The sequence below is a fragment of the Marmota monax genome, unplaced genomic scaffold, assembly GCF_021218885.2.
Source record: "Marmota monax isolate L192 unplaced genomic scaffold, Marmota_monax_Labrador192_F-V1.1 WCK01_AAM20220418_F8-fsc00051, whole genome shotgun sequence".
NCBI lineage: Eukaryota > Metazoa > Chordata > Mammalia > Rodentia > Sciuridae > Marmota > Marmota monax.
The window spans coordinates 4,320,555-4,342,253 of NW_026695202.1; positions in this window are offsets into that span (position 1 = coordinate 4,320,555).

Sequence of the window (21,699 nt, forward strand, 5' to 3'; positions counted from 1 at the left end):
CCTATGTCCCTTTGGCACTTGACTGGTCACCAGCCCAGTCATCCAACTACCCAAACTTGAAACTCTGAGTGCTTTCTCCAAAGTCACAGAAAGACAGTCACTTTGCCTTTGGGGTGGGATCCCTGGTCTACCCTGGGTCCCGGAGTCCTGTGCAGCATGAAGCTCTGGTTCCCCAGGAGGCTGTGGCTTTCTTCCCTCCTTGTCTCATGTCCCCCTCTTTTGCATTCCCTGGGATCCATTTCCAAATAAACTACTTGCATTCTGTGTAGCTAAGCAGTCTGAGCTAGACGGAAACTGGCAGGTGATAATGTTGGGAAGGCTGGCAGGGACCTGAGCACGGAGGACAGGGCCTCGTCTAAGGGAAACGAACAAGTGGGTGCAAAGCCGGAATTAGACCCTGTCCCCAGGAGAGCAGACGATCCCTCTCCTGAGGCTGTGTGGTGCTAAGAAGTCAGAAAGTGAACTCACTGCTGTGGATTGAGTGCGTCTCTCTCCGTTCAGGAGCCAGGGCCAGGTGGGAGGTGTCTGGGCCAGACGGCTCCATTCCTGTGGATCCCTGCTGTCTCTCAGGAGCGAGGGAGCTCTCAGTCTTGCGAATCAGTTACTGCACACCCATTTAAGTTGCTCTAGAACAAGGCCGCCCTCTTTCACTAGCCAATGCACTTTCCTCCATCAGTTGAAGCAGGTCGGGGTTCTTCAGCAAGCTTACAGGATGCTAGTACCATACTCTTGGACTTCCCAGCTTCTAGAACCATGAACCTAAATCAACCTCTTTCCTTAACAAACCATCCAGCCTCAGGTGGTGGGTTATAGCAACAGAAAGGGACTAAGATAATCACAAACTTAAAGTTACCTCCAAAACAGACTTACTAATTCTTCCTATAAATGACATCACCTGAATTCTTGCCTCTCTGGACTTTCTCCCATTGAGCAGCATCAACCAGAGAACAGTTCTAATATCCAGACTATCTGCCAAAAAAAAAAAAAAAGACCTATAGGAATTGGAGGTGCTTGTCTACGTGCATCCTTTCCATCAGTTTAAAGTAAGAAAAGAGCACTTGAAGTCAAACAGATGGCCGGCAGCTACTACTTCCATTGGCTTGCTGTGTGGCTAATGGCAATTTGCTTCACTTCTCTGTGCCTCCCCTGTAAATACAGGTGTACTCATAATTATCAGATCATTATCAGATCACTTCAGAACAAAATGCATGACATGAGAAAGTGCCCGGGTCACGCCCGATACGCGATATCGGCCAGGGACCAGCCTGTCTCCCTGCCTCTCTTCCCACACACTCTCTATTTCACAACAAAGCGAAGCACCGGAGAGATGTATTGGCCAAATAATTGGCTCCATTTGTCTGGCGTCTCTCGGCCCACTTGCTTCACATGATTATTTCTATGAGGCTAATACCTCATTACAATAACACTGCACTCTAATACCAGTGGGCCCATAAACAGAGGCCCCGCTAAAATAAAACCATTATAATCATGGCCCAGATTTAATCACCGGCTAGTGGGCTCCCCAGTGGTTTGACGGAGAGCCAGGCAATAGTCAAATAATCAAACTGCAGATGCTGGGATAGCAAATCGGCTTAAATTTAAACAGTGGCAGGGACCCAAACTACAGTGGGGGGAAGCGAGAGGTGAGGAGGGGGAGAGGGAGACTCTCACAAGGTTGGAATTTCCCCTCCGTGGCCTCCGGAGTTAATGGGCCCATAAAATAACCAGGCTTGTTAATGAATAATGGGCTCGTTCCTGAGAGGCACCTAGGTCATACTCCACTTTGGGCCTGCTGGCTCCACTTTTAGAGGTGAAAGGGATCCCCGGGGTGACATGAAGCCAGAGGAGAAAGGGTCCCCATCCTACTGGTTGCTCAGAGGCACTTGGCTACTTAGAGTCACAGAAATTAGAGCAAATAAAAGGCAGGTTCGGTTGGGGAGTGGACCCATTGGAGGGATCCTCTCTGAGAAATAAAGAAGAAAAAAAAATGTGCTTACAAAACAATCAGACTCTCAGGTAGGACCCTGCCCCAGCTGACAGGTAGAAGCAGAAGACCCAGGGAAACTACGCCCAGATTTCCGATCCCCCATACTGCAAAATACCAAATGGGTGTTGAAGTCACTGTGGCAATTTATTACCAGACCTTAGATAGCCAGTAAAAAAGGAAAAATGACTACCAAGGCAGCTGGCAGTCAGGTGGGGCAAACAGAAGTGTCATCGAATTTTACACACTATAGTTTTCAGCAAATTACTGAATATTAAGGTGCTTTGGAGGTCTTTAACCAAATTCCTCAACTTTTAACTAAAGAAGATGCTTAGGGGGACCTGCTTTGATTGATCGATGAGGGTAGTTTTCTATGGGGTCCATCAATTTCTTTTTTTTTAATTAGATGATGACTTGAGCTGTGTTTGAAACAGGGTTTTCTCCCAAAATGTTAATCAACCTACTAGATCCTCATTTACATTTTGCTTAGTAACCCCTTCTCCGTACAGAGGGAAAATGCTAACCTCCTCTCCTCCCCGGCCTAAGATGCTCACCAGTTTAGAGTCGGTGAGGCTAAACATGTGTGTCCTGGGTCTACATTCAGGATCCCCTAGGTGAGCTCTCCAATCACTCTCTAGAGGCAGCAGAGAAACATAGATTTGGAGACACCCTGGAAGTCATTTAATCCAAACTGGCTCAGCCCTAGCCAAGCAGATTAAAGGAAACAGCATGAGTAGCATACAGAAAGCATGAGTGTCCTTCTCCATCCTTTTCCTCTTTCTTGATGACTGGAATGTCAAACGAATGGCTGGAACTCAAACTGCTATCTGGGCTCATGAAGTACAAGTCATGTTCTAAGGATAGGAGAACAAAAAAGAAAAAAGAAAAAAACTAGAGTTCCTGAGGATCATGGCATTGCCCCGCCAACCCTATTGCTCCCTTCTAGATTTAATTTATATTAGGAAGAATTAAACTTCTATTTTTAACTAATGATTATTTTGAATATGAATGTTGGGTCCCTTAAAGTTAATATATTATTAACTTTGATAATAATAGAGCTGACCCTAGTTAATATATTTCACTTCCATTTAAAGGTAAGAGAATTCAGACTCATGAAGTAAAGAGTTCCTTCCCAGTGTGGACCAAAAGGGGACTCCCAATGTGACTGTGTTTGGAGACAGGACCTTGAAGGAGATAATTAAGGTCAAATGGGTCAGTAGGGCAGGGAGGGGCTGTCCAGTGGACTGGTGAGCTGAGCTCGCTTGCTCTCTCTCCAGTGGGGACAGCGAGAAGGCCACTGTCTGCAAGCCAGGAAGGGGGCCCCACCAGAGGACAGCTCTGCCAGACGAGAACCTGGGCTTAGACTCCTAGCCTCCAGGACTGGGAGGAAATTTGGTGCTGGCAGCCTCAGCCGGCTACCGCATTTCCACAGGTCCTTCCTCCCCGAAAATAAGATTTCTGAGCATTACACCCTATACGTCTTCTGTTTTTCAAGATAAAAAACATCTCCAACTTCTTTTGTGATTCCTTATAAAAATAAAGTGCCCAGGACCTTTGCCAGTTGGGCGGGTCTCTCCTGAACCCAGCCAAACAGACCTACAGGCGGATCTAGTCGTTGATGAATTGGTCAGTGGTTCATTGGAACATTGGCATCAACGTTGAACTTCCTCTTCCCAAGTGAGATTGGAAGGAAGACAACAGCCAGAATATTCTGGGCTGTTCTTTCCAGGTTGGGCTCTCAGGGTCTCAAGAAAGAGACGGACACACACAAACAGCTCCCTGTGATGACCACTATAGCTGAGCCCCTGGGAATCAGCATATTTAACATCAACAGTACAATAACCCCTCCTTATTCCTTCAGTGAGACTCTGCAATAGAATATGTTGCCTACCAAGGATCAAAGAGCCACTTAAGGTGATGAGCTCATTTTCTCTAAATATCTTTCCTGTAGGAAACACATATTTTGATTGTCCGGGATCACTTCCATTTGGGGATACACTCCATCTTGACTCCGGTGCCTTCAGGGAAATGCTAATCCCCTACTCCAGCCGCAGCGTTGGGCCAGTGGCCTGTGACTGCCAGTCAGAGCAATATGTCTCTTTAGCCAAGTGATTGGACAAGGTGGTCACATGACCCGAACCGACCAAATCAGTCTTCACTGACACTTTTCTGTTAAAACAATCTGAGAAGATGACTTCCTGTTTAGGAGGATCTTGGGAGTATGTGAAGTCAGAGCTGGTGGCCGCCTTTCTCCAACAGAGTAACCACTGTAGAAGGAAGGAATGCAACCAATGTACAGAGGGGAAAAGAACAAAGAGATGAAGGAAAAGAGGGCTCTCTCAAGATGGCTGAAGCCTAGATCCAGCTATGCCTTGAAACCTACCTTGGATCTAAGCCAACAAATTTTACTTTTTTGTTAAACTAATCTGGCTTGGGTATTTTGTTTTGTTTCTGTTATTTGTATTAAAGAGTCCTAGTCTAATCCCTATGAGAAATGTCCTGGTGGACCATTTTGGTAGCATTGGTCACTGCTGGGCAGTGTTCTCCTACATTTCCTTTGACTCAAAAGCTGCAGATCTTCCTTGCTGCCCTCACCTTATGAGGAGTTTAGCACCTGGCACCTCAAGTTCACAGTACGGACTCTAGAACCAACATCTATCTTCCTCCAATGGGCTGAGCCGTCCAGTCTACCTCTCTCTCTTAACAATACCCAACACCCAGATTCCAGAAAGTTCTGCCACGACCAAGATCTGACTTCTTGTTATTGCTGCTGCTGTTATAGTCTCTCACTGATACTGTGGGGCTATGTGCTGCCCTGAGAGCCAGAATAAAATCTGTCACTAACACATGTGGAAATCAATAGAGGGGAGGTGTGAGCCAGAAGAAAGGCCAGGGGACATGTTCACTGTTACCAAAGCCAGACACAGGGAGTGTGCCAGCAGAGCATCCTCCATGCTCACCACACGAGATGCAATGTCCCAAATCTACGTCCACAGATCGGATTTGCAGCATAATAAAAGAAATACCAGAATTATGAAGTAAGGCACCCATTATTGTAATTCACTACACTAACTCATTCAAAAGTATTTATTATATTATTTGAACACTTGCTCTCTGCCAGTATAATACTGGCTCAAGTACAGGGCAGCGGAACAGAAAGATGAATGGTACGATTAAGCCTACAAATATATTAATGGAAAAGTAGACTTCAGACACAGACCCATAAATAGAGATGCACTTCAGTGATAACAGCGGCCGTTTAAATGAGAAGGGGAAAGGAAAGATTAGCCAATACTTGGTATTGACAAAACTGCTCATTTACAAGGGAGAAAATAAAATTAGAACCTGCTTCATGCTCTTCCAAACAATAAGTCCTGAATGAATTAGAGTTCAACATAAAAACCCAAACCAGGGAGCGCACTCCACAACAGATGGAGTCAGACACAGACAGCACAGACAGCGACTGAGAACCAGTTGTCATCTTCTACAGCTCAGTAACATCAACCCCGCCTTCTAAGTGACAGTATGTATTTTGGACTCCATTTGTAGAATCATAGTAGGATTTTTAGCATGCTCAAAGAAAAAGCAGAGAAAATTTTCTGCCCCCTTGAAATAGGAAGAAAGGCTTCCTATTTCCAAGGAGCAAAACTCAGGACAGGTGTGACTACATGGGAATTTGATGTCCTGTCTAACACCAACAAATAACATTAAGAGGTGAAACACTACAAACGTTCCAAGTATTTTTCAGTAAGTGGGGAAATCACTAATAGTCTTGATTACATAATTTATCATGCAGCCATTTGATGGAATTTTAAGTGGTGGTTACAAAGAGTCAAACAAAGTGACATGGACAGGTGTGGAAAATCTTTAAGACACAGGTGGGTATCAAAAATGAGTCACAGCACTACCTAAGATAGGTAGGTAGATTCATTCTATTAGTTTTTTAAAATGGAAGTTATTATGAGCTATCATAGAATATGGACTGGACTCACACATAAGGAACTCTTCCGTAAAGAAGCGAATAAGGTGTGTCAGTCAGGTTTCCATCACAACAAAATAACTGAGATAATCAACTTAAAAAGAGGAAAGGTTTATTTTGGAGGTTTCAGTGCATGGTCAGTCAATCCCATTGCTTTGAGGCCTGTGGCAAAGCAGTACACCATGGCAGGAGTACATGGCAAAACCATGTACCCCGAGGCTGGGACATAAAAGAGAGAAGGGAAGAAGAATGAACTGGCTGGGGTCCCAATGTCCCCTTAAAAAGCATGCCCCAGTGACCAGAAACTTCCCACCAGGCTTCACTTCTGGAAGATCCACCCAGCAGTTCCATGACCTGGACCAAGCCTTCAACACATGGGCCTTTGAGGGACACTTACCCAAACCACAGCGATAGGAGAAGGTGGAGGCTGATGTTTCACTCTGGGCACTTCTCATGGTTAACGGTGTCTACAAGGAAAACGCATTCCCAGGTTTCCTCTGCGTAGAGCATAAAAGAAAATCAGAGCACGTGGGCTGCCGTCCTGAGTCCGGTGTTCATTAGCTTTGTGACCTGCAGCAATTTGATGATTGTATTAGAAGCATTGAATAAAGTCAGTTATAACTACTGCTTATTGAGCGCCCACTGTATACCAGGCTTTTTAAATGCTTGGATGCCTTTTAAATACACAGCCACATAGCACAGCCATAGCCAGGTAGGCGTCTTGCCTCAGGTAGTGCCCTGTGTGTAAGGAAACAGACCCACTCCGAGTGTGTGCTGGGCTCGGCATCCTCTGGTCACAGAGCTGGAAAGTGGCAGAGCTGGCTGAAACCTGGGTCCTTTCCACCTTCAGGTCAAGGTCAGCTCCTCCCATACTGGCCATTCAAGGTCCTTCCATTTTCTCTGAGAGTGTGTGCTTACGCGGGGCTCAGGCAACCCCCCAGAACAAGCCTTAGACCAGCCCCAGGGCAGCCCCCCACCTAGACTGCAGGAAAGAACCAGGAATGGCTGACTCGAAGCCGCAGACACGGCTCAGGGCAGCGTCTAGAAGCATCTAGAAGCTCGTCTCCCACTTCCTCTGAGATGGATCACAGCAGCTCTCTCAGCTGGAAGGCCACTGGCGGCCCTGCAGGAAGAGGACTGAACCTGGAATGAGAAACCCTCCCGGGAACCAGCAGAGAGGGGCGTGCTCTATAGACCCCCAGAGCAGCAGGGACCCCCCACCCTGGAGACTGCAGCCAAAGGGAGGAAAGGAGAGGAGACGGAAGGGAGAGGGTGCCACATGCCGCAGGGGCCCCTCCGAACTCCCAGGGCCTGCGGCTGCACAGACAAGTCAGACCGGGAACGGCTAACGGGATATTCTGGGTTATTTCCAACAGTCTGACTTCTCTTTACGAACCCCAAATTTTCAGTAAAGTCTGATGTACATAAATACGTATAAGGTCTGATATGACTATTAACTAACACTTTTACGGACTCCTGATATGCCAGGAACTGTTCTGGGAATTTCCACAAATTAACCCATTACGTGCTAAGAAATAGTCTTGAAAGGTCGTCAAGTTAACGCATTTGAATCCTCCCAAGTGAATCACGATCCCAATTTCCCATCTGAGGCATAGCAAAGCCCCAGGTCCAAAGATACTAGGTGACAGGCTTAGGCTGCCTGAGTCCAGGGTCCCGGTTGTCCCCAGAGCGTAGGAGGCAGGGTGTGCACGGAAATCAAAGGAGCTGAAAGTCGGGTTCTTGGAGTACAGCGAGGTTAGCCTCGTGCTGAGCGTGACCTTGAAGGTGGAGAAGACTCAGGCGTCTGGGGCTGGAGATGTGGCTCAGCAGTAGAACACTTACCAGGCTGGGGGTGCTTAGGCCCTGGGTTCAATCCCCAGCCCTGCAAATAAATAAATAAATACAGACAGACAGACAGAGCCCTCAGAAATCTGGAGAGCTGGACTGCTCAGGGCGTGGAATGAGTTTCAAGCCACACTGACCCGGCTGCCCGTGTTCTGGAGCTGGCTGTCTGGGTTACCTTTCTGATGGACTGTACCACCTCCCTAGTCCGAGTGCGCGCTGAGCTTGCGTGCTCTGAACCCTCTCTAGCTCCCTCCTTCCCAGTCCCCCTTTCCAGGACCGGTTCTATTACACACCTGTCCTGCCTGGCGTGGGCTGGGATTTAAAGAGACTCATCTCACTCTGCCCCGCTGCCCCCAGGACAAATCCACCTAGAACTACAAATACAGAAGCCCGTGGAGGGCAGACTGTCGGCTACAACGTGGGCATTGCCCAACTGGAGAACAGAGCTGTCCTTTCTGGCTTGCCGGTTCCTGAGACTTTCCCTAAGTTTAGCCCAGAGCTGTCCTGTATGTGAGGATAGGAGTGGACTCTATTAGAAGCTCACATGGAGCTTCTGAGCCATGGACATGCAGCTGGTGGAGCTGAGGAAGGGAGTCTTAAATTTTTATTTAATTTATTTGAGATGTAATGCATTAAAATTTAGTGCATTTTGATTTAAATACCTCCATAAGGCCAGTGGCCACTAGACTGGACAGCACAAGCCTAGACCTTGGTGTACACCCCATGCAGAAGAGCCGGCGTGGGAACTGCTGTCTCTGTGTCTGTGTTAGTTTCCTGTCGTCACGACCTTGGTGGTCTAAGGAAACCCAGATTATCATCTTCCAGTCCTGGGTGTCAGAAATCCAACATGAAGCCAGGCGCGGTGGCACATCTGTAATCCCAGCGGCTTGGGAGGCTGAGGCAGGAGGATTGCGAGTTCAAAGCCAGCCTCAGCAACAGTGTGAGGCGCTAAGCAACTCAGTGAGACCCTGTCTCTAAATAAAATACAAAATAGGGCTGGGAATGTGGCTCAGTGATTGAGTACCCCTGAGTTCAATTCCCCAAAATAATAAAAATAAAAAAATAATTCCGCTGGGCTAGAATCCTGGCATCACTCCCCCAGAGGCTCGAGGAGGGAGGCGCTCCTGCATCTTCAAAGCCATCAGCACGACAGTCCCTTCTGAAGTCTCACCACGCACCATTCCTCTCTTAAGGACCCTGTGATTACATGGGTCCCTCCAACATAATCCAAGAAAAGCTTCCCATCTCAAGACACTTCATCATGCCTGCACAGTCCCTTTAACCATATAAAGTGACATATTCAGAAGTTACAGGGATTGGGACATGGATACATTGCGGGGAGGGATATCAATATTCTGCCTATCACAGAGACAACAAGAGATTGATTTTGAGATATGCCTCCAAAATCTCCCTCTGAATCTTGATCCCAAGGTGTTTACCCCATGGGGGTTGGAACTGGAGGGTAATTCAGGGCCTGTGTCTGCTCATCCCTAAGGGGTACCATTTGCTTTCTGTATTCATATGGAACTCAGTGGTAATTTTGCAGTGCACAACCTGAGCAGCTATCCATACGGGCTCTGGGGAAAGGCCTGTATCACGCAGACAGGGCATCATGAAAGGAGAGAGAAGCGTGAGCACACATAGTCTGTTCCTTCTCCCAGTTTGACCAATCATCCCTTGAGGGACAATTCAGTGAGCAGAACACAGAGAGTGCATTACTCCCCAATACCGTCACCTCCTGGAACATGAAGTAAAGTTTCCTCGTGTAAACAAGAAAATAAGGGAAGAAATTTCTCCTGCAGGACTGTCTGGGTGAAAGCACACAACTGCTCGCTGGCTGGAGTGAAGATTCTTGCCCACACCACCACACGTGTCCAACACGCCAAAGGCTCTCAGGACTTATGCAGCCAGAAGCCTGATAAGATCAAAACCCTTACTGCCAGCCCCAAAAATGTCCTGCGGGCCTGGCTGGGGGGACCGGGCAAGTCAGCATTCTACACCTTCTCTCTGCCTTAGTCCCATTAGCTAGACCCACTTTCTTTGAGTAAGAGGAGTCGTAATTTTCACCCAAGTTTCCCCACTTTGCAGGACCAGTGACGACAGTTTCTCTGGCTCCGTCCAGAAGGGTCTGGGAAGCCCAACCCCCACCAGGTTCCTCTCAAGGATGGAGTGCTCAGGGTCCAGGTGTCTCCCCCAATTCCCTGCCCAGCCACCAGGTGGCAGTGGCTCACTCCCTCCTGCCCCAGGCATGACCTCTCCTGCCCCTCCCTTTCCTGGGAGCCTCACATCCCACCGACCTCCCTGGTCCTTAGGGGTTGGATCAGCTCACAGCTCCACTCTGCATTCCAGCCCCTCTCAAGGCTACGGGGCTGCACTGTCCTGAGGCATCAGGTCCCCAGTGTGGCTGCATCTACACTTCCTCAGGAAGTGAGGGGTGTCCAGCAGACAGGAAGACACCAAGATGACACATGTGGAACTTGAGAGCAAGAGGAAGGCCGCTGTCGTGGGTAGTTGCGATGTCTTCCCATGGAATCTGAGGGATAAGAAGAAGTGGTCGTGCAAAGGGGCTGGGGCAAGAGTGTTTCAGGCAGGAGGAAAAAGTCATGCAAAGACCCAGAGGCCCGGACGGGTTGGCCTTTGTCTGAGAGGGAGAAAGGAGACTGGTGTGACCGGAGTCAAGTGAGCCAGGAAAACACTGTGGAGGTCAAAGTGGAAATGTAGGAGAGCAGAAAGGGGCAGGCTCTCCGGGGGCCTTGTCCACATGGCGGGACACTGAATGACTCCGTCTCAGGGCCTCACATGGGGTACCATTTACTGAGATGGAGCAGGGATAGAGATAAAGAACAGGGAAAGTTCTGTCCAAGCTCACAGTCAGGACTGTTAGGAGCCTTGACACTTGGACCCCTTGCCCAGGGAAAGTTATTCACCCTCACCCACCGGCTGCCAGATCCCAGAGATATGCTGACTGACATTTTGACTATAGAATGTGACGTGCACAGATGAGCTGACAGATGAAACTCTCATCGGCTCCATCCACCCCACCCCATTGCTAAGTCCACTAACAAATACATCAGAAGCGTTCAATCGGCCATTACTTCAGCTGGATGCTCCTCTGCTTCTACTTCCCATCCCACCCCTGAGTCGGGTGTTAAGGGGACACCGGCAGCTACATGAAGCACATCCCCAAACCTCAGTGTAATACCAGTTTTCTTCTTGAGCATCTGAACCCAAGCAAGTGATCCTGGTTGAGGGGCAGCTGGCCTCCGAGTAGGGACACGGAGGTTCATCTTCGTTCCTGAGTCTTCTGGCTCCGTCATCTCAAGCACGCAGCTTCTAATGGCACCATGTTGGAGAAAAGCACAGAGTATGGAGCTCGGGAGGTGCCAATGGTCAGAACTTGATCCTGTAGCCTTGCAGGGCTGCAAGGAAGGCTGGGACATGTGGTTGTGTGTCCAGAGGGTGGAGGAGGACAGTCCCACAGGCTCTGCCCTTGTGCTATGGATCTCCCAGTGTGGTCCTGGTCCACATCGCCCATCCTGTCTACTGCCCGTCTGCCCCTCACTCCCAGCTTGCTGAGCCTCAGCCTTCTTTCTGCTTCTTGAGCACCCAAACCCTCCTGCCTTAGAACCTGGGCCCCGGCGGCTCCTTTGCCTAGGAGGCTCTTCCTCTGACCTCTCAGAGGCTGAATTCTCTTCATCCAAGCGACCCCTCCAGAGCCCAGCCTCCCATCAGTTCCTGCCCCTTTGTCTGACTTTTTCTTTAAACCAGTTGGTATCATCCAGAATTATATTATTGATTCGCTCCTTTATCCTCTCTCTTCCCTGCTAAAAGGCAAACATGAAGAGCAGAGGAACTTGGCTGGCCTTGATCTCCCTACCAGAACCCAGCAGGGACCCCGTGAAGAAGTGCTGAGCCAGAGAATGACTATGCCAGGAATGGTCTCCGCTCCAGGCTTCTGTTCGCCTGGGGACCTGGGGACTTCCAAGACACCTGGAGCAGGAGTCAGGGTTTTTCAACAAAGCAGCCTGCAGTGGAGTTCCATTTCCACGTGGCCTGGGCCAGAAGTTTACTCAACTCCTCAGTCTCAATCGGACGGCCTTGACCTTGGGTGCTGTAAAGTTAGGAACAATGTCTCTGAAGATGCCTGGGACCTTGCAAGTGCTCAAAGGAATGGCAGCTGCCTGCAATAGCAACTGTAGAGGGAAATAAATGGTTCTATTTTGAGTTACTTGGCCTACTCTGTGCTGGGCTAGTGACTGTCCTGAGTGATCCTGGTGATCATGCTGAAGTCATGAGAGAGAGATGACTATTATCCCCCAGGTATAAGGGAGAGGGGTCGCCACGCTGAGCAGATGAAAACACAGGCTGCCTACCTAACTCTGAACTTCAGACCAAAAAAAAGGGATTTTCTTCAGTTGAAGTATATCCCATGCAATTTTTGGCACTCAGTTATACTATTTAAAAATGAAGCACCATGAAGAAACTGTGTTTTACATTGAAATGTGTATCGCACACCTACGAGGTGGCAGCCAGCCACAGTAAACCAAGATGATGACACCATCCCAGCCCCTGAGGGATGCTGCTGTGGCCCTCAGGGAGAACTTTACAGTCAGCCTTTCTTGGAGGAAATTTGGCAATGAATACCAAAGACCTTAAACATATCCTTTTACCTACAACTTCCTGTACCTGTGTCATTCTGGTGCATCAGCTGATCTTAAAAGTCCTTAGCATTTATTATGGTGGTGGTGGTTATTTTGCACAACAGGCTACAATTGAAAACATCAGTACTTCCATTGAGACCGATAAAAAAGAAATCCTATGAACCAATAGCCTCATCGTGGCAATTTAAACTGTTATGGATTGAATCATGTCCCTACCCCGACCCCACCACCACCAGAAAAGTAATGACGTTGGAAGCCTAAATCCCCAGTACATATAATGTGGTATTATGTGCAGATAAGGGCCTTTACAGAAATAATCAAGTTAAAATGTGGTCACCCAGGATGGACTCTAATCTGAAATGACCATTTATTTTTGTTTATGCTTGATGATACTTAATTGGAACCCTGATTACCATCTTGGGTTAAAGGGATTGTGGTGGAGTAGAAAACTTTCCAGAAACAGCTACAGGAACATATTCCTTTGGCTCTCTGACCTATTTTTTAAACAAGAAAATTTTGGAGTCGAGCTTCCCAAGTTCCAGTACCCATCCCACCACTTACTGCAATGCTGCCTTGTTTAATGTGTCCATCACTTTCCTCATCTCTAAATTGGGGATAATAATAACTCCTACCTTATTGGGTTATTATGAGGATGAAGGTGGCTAGAACATTAAAAAGATATTAAGATCATACCTGTACCTAAAAGGCCCTCTATAAATATTAGCAATTACAATGAGTAATTAGTTGTCCCAAGTTTGTATGTACATGTGCATATATATAAATACTTAATAATATATAATGATATTATATTGTATGAATATACATTTGCTTCATCCATAATTTTAGATGATAGGATTATAAGTGATTTTTATTTTTTGTTTATACTGATGAACTATCCTACTTTTGGGGCTCATTTTTTCAAGATGTTTTTATTTTAGGAAGATCATCCTATCTTCTGGCATTCCAACAATTGTTGCCACAACCGTGATATACCAGGGATGGGTTGGCAGCCAGATAACAAATGAGCATTATCATCCCAAGGACCCGGGCTTAGGTTTTTGATGTCAAGGAAAGAGTAGGACATGCAAGTTTACCACTGGTAGGGCCTAGCTCTCCTTCCTGTCCCTGGTCTGGCTTTCACAGGGAGGAGGGATGAAGATAAAAAGAGAAACAACCCATGAACAAAGGGAAGAACTTACCCCGTCCCTTCCCATGTGGTGTGTGCCTACACTGGGGGGAAATTCTCAATCATTTATTTGCTTATATTCATTCTATTTATGCTTTCAAGAAACTTTTTTTTTTTTGCAGTGCTGGGAATTCAAGAAACATCTAAGTACAGTTGTTTCTTGGCATCTGCAGAGATTTGTTCTAGAATCCCTGAGGATACTAAAATTCATGAATTCCCAAGACCTTTACATAAAACATAAATACATAAAATGGCATAGTATTTTCACATAACCTACTCACAGCCTTCTAGCAGTCTAATCTCTAAATTACTTATAAATACCTAAGACAATGTAAAAGCTATGTAAATAGTCATTACCCTGTATCGCTTAAAGAACAATGATAAGAAAATAAAGTCTGGTCATGTTCAGTACAAAATGCAAATTTTTTTCAAATATTTTTGATCCATCATTGACTGAATCCAGGAATTGCAGACAAGAAGGGCAAGGAGTACTTGCTACATCAGGTACTGGGTTAAGGATAAAAAAAGATGCTTCACGTAGACATTTTTGTTAACCTCCACATATGAAGGAGAGCGTGGTGCCGGTCTGTGTCTGGCTTGTTTCACTTGACCTTATATCTTCAGTGCCAACCACTTTGCTGCAGTGACAGAATTTCATTCTTCCTATGGGTGGATAATAGTATATTGTGTATATAGACCACATTTCCTTTACCCATGGTCCACCTGGAGGCAGACTCACGAGTCCTAGAGGTTGGGAAGGGGCAGAGGGACGCCAGATAAAGGGAGGCTAGGTCTGATCAGTGCATGCTGAACACATTTGTGGGAACACACACAAGTCCGTTAATAAGTGTATTATCAAAAATGTTAAAAGGATGATGCAGAGGTAGCCCCTGCCACCGAAAGTTCCTAGAGCAATGACGAAGTCGTTGCTAGATGCAAGGTCAGGAATGGTGACAATACCAAGAGTTCAAGCAAGGACATTCTCTGAGTATCAGGGGCAGATCTCTTCTCCAGATCGCCTTCAGAGTCTGGTTGGTTGTGAGCTGTAACCAAAAGACCTGACAAGAACAACAGGGGGGAGCAAAGTTTATTTGGGACTCATAGTTTCAGAGGTCCCGGTCCACAGAGGGCCGACCCCATTGTTCTAGGACTGAGGAGAGGCCGAACCTCTTGGTGGAAGAGCGTGGAGGAGGAAAGCAGCTCAGGACGTGGCCATCAGGGAGCAGAGAGAGCCCCACTCACCAGGGACAAAATATAAACCCCAAAGGCACACCCGCAGAGACCCACCTCCTGCAGCCCACCCTGTCTGCCCACAGTCACCACCCAGCTCATCTGCATCCGTGGATTGATGCACTGACGAGGCCAAGGCTCTCCTAGCCCAGTCCTTTCACCTCTGAACATTCTTGCCTTGTCTCACTCATGAGCTTCGGGGGATTCCTCATATCCAAACCATAGCGGCCTCGCATCTAGCCCTCTCCACCCCAGTCCAGGGGCAGGATCAAAAGTTGCCATGACAGTCTGTCTTCTGATATTTATAACAGCCAGCAGAGGAGACGAGCTCAGCATGGGAGAATGAAAAGCATTCCAGTCCCACAAACGCACACGTTCCCTTTTTGTGACACAGGTGTACCCACCACCAGGCTAATAACAAACAGTGGATAAAAAAAAAATTGTAAAGCTGTTTGCAAATTTGATAAAAAACACCGTAAAGAACGTCAGACAACATTGAGCAATCCGTAAATGTTCAGTAACAAGCATAATAACTGGATGGCAGACTATAAACTCGCCCAGAATCACAGCCCCTGGCCAAGGAAACACCACTACTTCATGTTTTGTCTGCCACAGGCCCTGCCTTTCTCCAAGAGGCCGAGCCTCTAAGAGTCCAACTTGTGGGCTGTTCTTTAAAACTCTCCCTGCTTGTTATCTATAACACCTTTGTGAGATATGGGGAACAGTGCTGAAACCTAGGAAAATTATTTCTGAACCCTAGGAGAAGGAGGAGACTAACAAGTCCTTATCACCACTATCATTGCTACCATCACCCTCATCATTGTCTCCTCCCAGAAATTTTATTGAGCACCTACCGTGGGCCAGACACTGGGAACACAGAGGGGGTTTCTGCCCGCATGGTACTTCAAGAAAGGCTACCAAAACATTTCAGATCCTTTCAGATCCTGATAGGTGTTACACGAGAGATAAGACAACTCAGAGAAGATATGTGAGGAAGGTTCTCCAGACCCAGAACAGCTCATGCAAAGGGTCTGCGGTGGGAATGGGCTTGGCATGTTTGAGGGGCAGAAAGAGGTTCGGTGTGTTTGCACAGTGTGTGAAAAACTGCGGGGAGAGGATGAGAGATGCGGAAGGATCTACCCCTAGTGGGGCCAGATCACAGGCTGTGGACAGTGTCAAGCAATTGGATTTTCCTCATAACCATTATCTGTGGAGCACCTATTATGCTCCAGACATTTTACAGCACTCTCATTAAGACTTCTTGGTAACCATAGAAGGTTGATACAGTGACCGCCATTTTTATAGGTGAGAGCCATATGACACAGGGGTTATAGGATGTTTTGTATCCCATAGAAAATGGCAGGCTACAGAATAGCCAAAGCAATACTTAGCAAGAAAAGTGAAGCAGGAGGCATCATAATACGAGACCTTAAATTATACTACAGAGCTATAGTAACAAAAATGGCATGGTATTAACACCATAATAGACATGAAGACCAATGGTACAGAATAGAAGACACAGAGGAAACCCACATAAATACAGTTACCTCACACTAGACTAAGGCACCATAAACATACATTGGAGAAAAGATAGCCTCTTCAACAAATGCTGCTGGGAAAACTGGAAATCCATATGCAGCAGGAAGAAATTGAACCCCTATTTCTCATCCTGCATAAAACTCAACTCAAAGTGGATCAAGGACCTAGGAATTAGACCAGAGACCCTGTGCCCAATAGAAGAAAATGTAGGCCCAACTCTCCATCATGTCAACTCAGGAACCAGCTTCTTCAATAAGACTCCTAAAGCACAAGAAGTAAAATCAAGAATCAATATTTGGGATGGTATCAAACTGATGAGCTTCTTCACAGCAAAGGAAACAATCAAGAATGTGAAGAGAGAGGCTCCAGAATGGGAGAAAACCTTTACCACCTGCACTTCAGATAGAGTATTAATCTCCAGGATACATAAAGATCTCAAAAAACTTAACACCAAAAAAACCCCAAATAATCCAATTGATAAATGGGCAAAGGAACCAAATAAGCACTTCACAGAAGAAGAAATAAATGATCAACAAATATATGAAAAAATGTTCAACATCTCTAGCAATTAGAGAAATGCAAACTAAAACCTCACTGAGACTCCATCTCACTCCAGTAAGAATGGCTATTATCAAGAATACAAGTAACAATAAATTTGGTGAGGATGTGGAGGGAAAAGGTACATTGTTGGTGGGACTGCAAATTGGTGCAACCACTCAGGAAAGCAGCATGGAGATCTCTCAGAAAGCTTAAAATGGAAACTTCATTTGACCCAGTCATTCCACTCCTCAACAGATACCCAAAGGACTTAAAATCAGCTTACTACAGTGACACAGCCACATCCATGTTTATAGCAGCTCGATTCACATTAGCTAAGCTGTGGAACCAACCTAGGTGCCCTTCAACAGATGAACTGGTAAAGAAAATGTGGTACATATACACAATGGAATATTACTCAGCCATAAGGAAGACTAAAATCATGGCATTTACTGATAAATGGATGAACTGAAGACTACTGTGTTGAGTTCATAAGCCAATCCCCAAAAAACCAAAGGCCAAATGTCCTCTCTGATATGTGAATGCTAACACAATAAGGGGAGGCAGGGAGGGAAGAATAGAAGCTCTTTGGATTCGACAAAGGGGAATGAAGGGAAGGAAGGGGAATCGGAAATGATGGAATAGGAAAGACAGTGGAATGGATCGGACACACTTTCCTGTGTTCATATGAATACATGACGAGTGTAACCGTACATCATGCACAACCACGAGAATGAAGAGTTATACTCCATGTGTGTATAATATGTCAAAAAACACTCTACTGTCGTGTATATCTAAAAAGAACACATTTTAAAAAGAAAAGAAAATGGCAGGCTGGAATGCACATCCGTGTTTTTCAGACTCCGAAGCCCATGCAGCTGACCGTTGCACCTTGCTTGGTGAGCTCAGGGTTTCAGTGGTCACGGTGTCTCTGGGCTCCCACCCCTTGCTCCCCTGCACAGCCCCAACTGCCTGTCCCTTCTCATTCCTCCTGTGCCTTCCCTCAAGCAGCCACTGCAGGTGACGAGTTGGACGGCCAGGGCAAGGCGGCCTCCTGAGAACCTGGACCTCAGAGCCCAGGTCTGAGTCCACACACCTTCTCCTCCCAACGGTGCCTTCTGTACAGTGGCAGGACATCCCTGAAGTGACACTCTCAGCCACTCTCTGCCCGCTCCTCACTGGCACAGAAGGAAGGGCCAGTGAGGTGGAGCGGAAGTCCTTTCACTGTCCCGTCCCTCCTGGTGGAACCACATGGTCCACACGAAACTGCTCTGCTCTCCCACCACATGCTGACAGTGCCCCAGGCAGGATCTGGCCGCCCAGGGAGAGGTGGCCCAGAGCTGCCGAGGGCTGGTGGGTCTGTGGATTCCAAGGTTCACCTGGGGACACCCACCTGCTTCCAATGTGATCCAGAGCTAACTCATTCTCTCTGAGGATACTTTGTAGGGGGACAATTCATGTTCAAGGATGTGATGATTCTATTAGGTACCCACTGCATCCAGCATGAACCACGGGCCTCTGCCAAGTCCCCTGAGCTGAGGTTTGCACCCTGGTGACCACTGAATCACTGATCTTAGCCTTTCGCCTCCTCCCCAGGGCACTGTGGGAACCAGCTAAAACAAGATGAATGACAAGGGGGACCCTGGGCCACACAGCCCTGGGAATCAGGGTGGAGGGAGGAGAGGTGATTAACATGCAGATACCTACCCCCTGGGTATGAGAGGAGTAGTAGCCAGGGGTTGAGGAGGACAGGGCACAGAAAGGGTCAGAGACCTCGTGGCCTCAGCCCTGCTTAGCAGGAGTGGGGGCTTGGGGGTGAGGGGGCCTGGATCTGAATCCTGGCAGCCAGTTTACTAGCTATGACTTGGGGAAGTGGCTAATTTTTTGGCCTGAGAAACGAAGGAGGCGTCCGCTCTTTGGCATCCGGGCCACAACCTTCTTGATTGTCCTTAAGGAGCCACCCGCACTTCCCCCATCCTCAGGCTCTGCCGTGAAACAGGCATCACCCCAAGTCCAAGGTGGGTATGTGCCACCGATGGGTGAAGTGACAGCATCCAACTCCTACAGCCACCACGGGTCACTCAGAAATAAACAAGTGAGACGATCTTATCCTGATTTTACTGAAACCCTCAGGAAGAGAGAATCTCTTCCCTTCAGTTTGCAAAGTCAATAAGTCATAAAACTAAAGCCGCCGCCGGAAGAAACGTCGTCACAGCAGGCAGCCTGATGGAGGAGCAGACACGAGGGATGCGATGACAAGACGGGGACTTGACACTGGCGGATCCCTGGACCCAGCCAGACCTAAAGCCCCAGAAATGTTCAGCTACAAATCAATTACTTTTATTCTGCTAAAGCCAGTGTACGACATAACTTGTAACCAAAAGAACTAACAGAGCATTTAATTTAATGTAGATTCTAAGGACTTAGAGTCATGCCTGGCTCACAGTAGCCACCAGATACCTGAAGGCCAGAGGCATGTCTGGGATTCAAACATAGACAGCCTGACTTCGCAATCCAGGCTTCTAACCAGGAGGCATGCTAAGGTTCTGCCTGAGATTCCATTAACTGGGTGATGAATTTATTGGATCACAATCATAGGTGATATCCAAGGAATTCCTGAAATACAAGTCTGTGTGTGTGCACGCATACATACATACAGATACATAATCAGCCCTCCATATCTGCAGGGTTCTGCATCTTATGGACTCAAACCACCACAGAGCAAGAATATTCAAAAAAATCACATCTGTCTTGATAACATACAGGCCTTTTGACTTGTCATTATTTCCAAAATAATATAGTAGAGCAACTAATTACATTGTGTTCTAAGTCATCTAGCAATAATTTGAAGCATATGGGGGGAAATACATAGGTTAAGTGCAAATACTATTCTACTTTATGAGATGAGCATAGATTTTGGTGTTCTCAAGGGAACTGGTAACCAGCACAACTCTATGCACATAGAAATCAGAGATACAGGGCCCTAAATGGTCTTAAATACTGTTAAGGTCCTGGAAACCAAATATCCCAACACTGCTTAATGGGTAGTATTTGGAATCTCTGATTGACAGTCAGGGCCATCATAAGAATTTCTAAATATCATGGTATTATGTAATCAAAAATATGGATATAGCCGAGTCATCGGCAGCAGGGAAAGAAAATTGATTATCATTGAACAAATTTTTCAAAGACAGTGTTTCAAAACACATCTAGAAAAGGCTTAAAAAAGAAGGCCCCAAGAATTGAAAAATGGGAGACTTTCTCCAGTTCCATCTTGTCGTTTCCAATGGAGGCAGGAAAGTATGAGAGCCAAGCTGTACAAAATTATACGGAAAAACTGGATTTTCCCAAATTCTCATCAGAAATTCATACTCCTGAGGAAGATGTGCCCATACTCATGTATTGCTTTTTTTCTAATTATGTGTGAACTGAACTTTCTAAAGAACAATTTAACAAGGCAGAGTTTTGGCCAGCATTTCTAGATATGAGATGTTCCTAACAAGCCTCTTTAAATGAGCTGTGGCTAGCAGGAGAACATGGAGAAGGCCAAAGAGCAAAACCACCAGTTTCCATCCTGCTCAGACTTGGCCAAGGGTGAGAAGAAAGGCAGGAGGGGCCAGCTGTCATGGCCCATGCACCTGACATGTGTGTGTGTGTGTGTGTGTGTGTGTGTGCAAATGGAAAATAAGCAAATCCTTGCTTATTACCGACTTCCCCCAGCCCACGCCTTAGGACTGCTAGACTCCCCCTGGTATCTCCCATGCCCATCTTGCCACACAGTGAGCACACCATAGATTCATATTGAGTGCATCCATTTTAAGAGGATCAGGCTCTGGCCAACCAATGGACCCCCAGGAAGGGACCTAAAGGAGCAGTGTTCAAATCCTGGCTCCCATGGCTAAGTCTGTGACCCCATCAAGTCTTCACTGTAGAGTAAGTCGATTCAGAGCAAAAACTCCTACAACCATGTTAGTAGAAAGAGAAATGATTACAGATATTTTCAAAATCACCCGTCACCCCTGAGTGAAATTAAAGGTGCACATGTCCTCTCATACATAGCCGAGGGATGCTGTCTCTCCCCATGGATTATGGCAATGGTTTATGATAATGGGAGATGTGAAGAGAAATAGCAAGGTTAAACATGCTGAGTGCAGTCTATGGGGTGCATGCAGCGAAAATAAGCACCAAACTCTACCAATGCAGATAGATTCTAAAGGTGTGGTACTGACGTGCAAAACAAGCAAACAGTCCAGACACCCGTGAAGAGAGGCGCCGCCTCACTCACAATAAGAGAAATGTGCAAATCAAATCCAGGCTGAGATACTCTTCTCACCTATTGGGTTGTTAAAAAATATCAGTGTTCACTCAGTTTCACTCCAGGGCAGGACTGTGGGTACACGGGCATCTCATACATCGCCAGGAATGCAAGTGCCACAACCTCTAAAGAGGAGGCATTGAAGATATTTCAAAAAATGATGTCGCAACACTTAGAAGATAGAACATCAGACAATGAAGACAAAGTATTTCAACTGGAAAAGAACATAGACAGCTCAGCAAGACTGTTAAGAAACCATGAGCAGAACATCCAAGAAATATGGGATAACATTAAGAGACCAAACTTAAGAGTCATTGGGATACAGGAAGGTACAGAGCTCCAAACCAAAGGAATGAGCAGTCTATTCAATGAAATAATACGAGAAAACTTCCCAGACTTGAAGAATGAGACGGAATCCCAAAT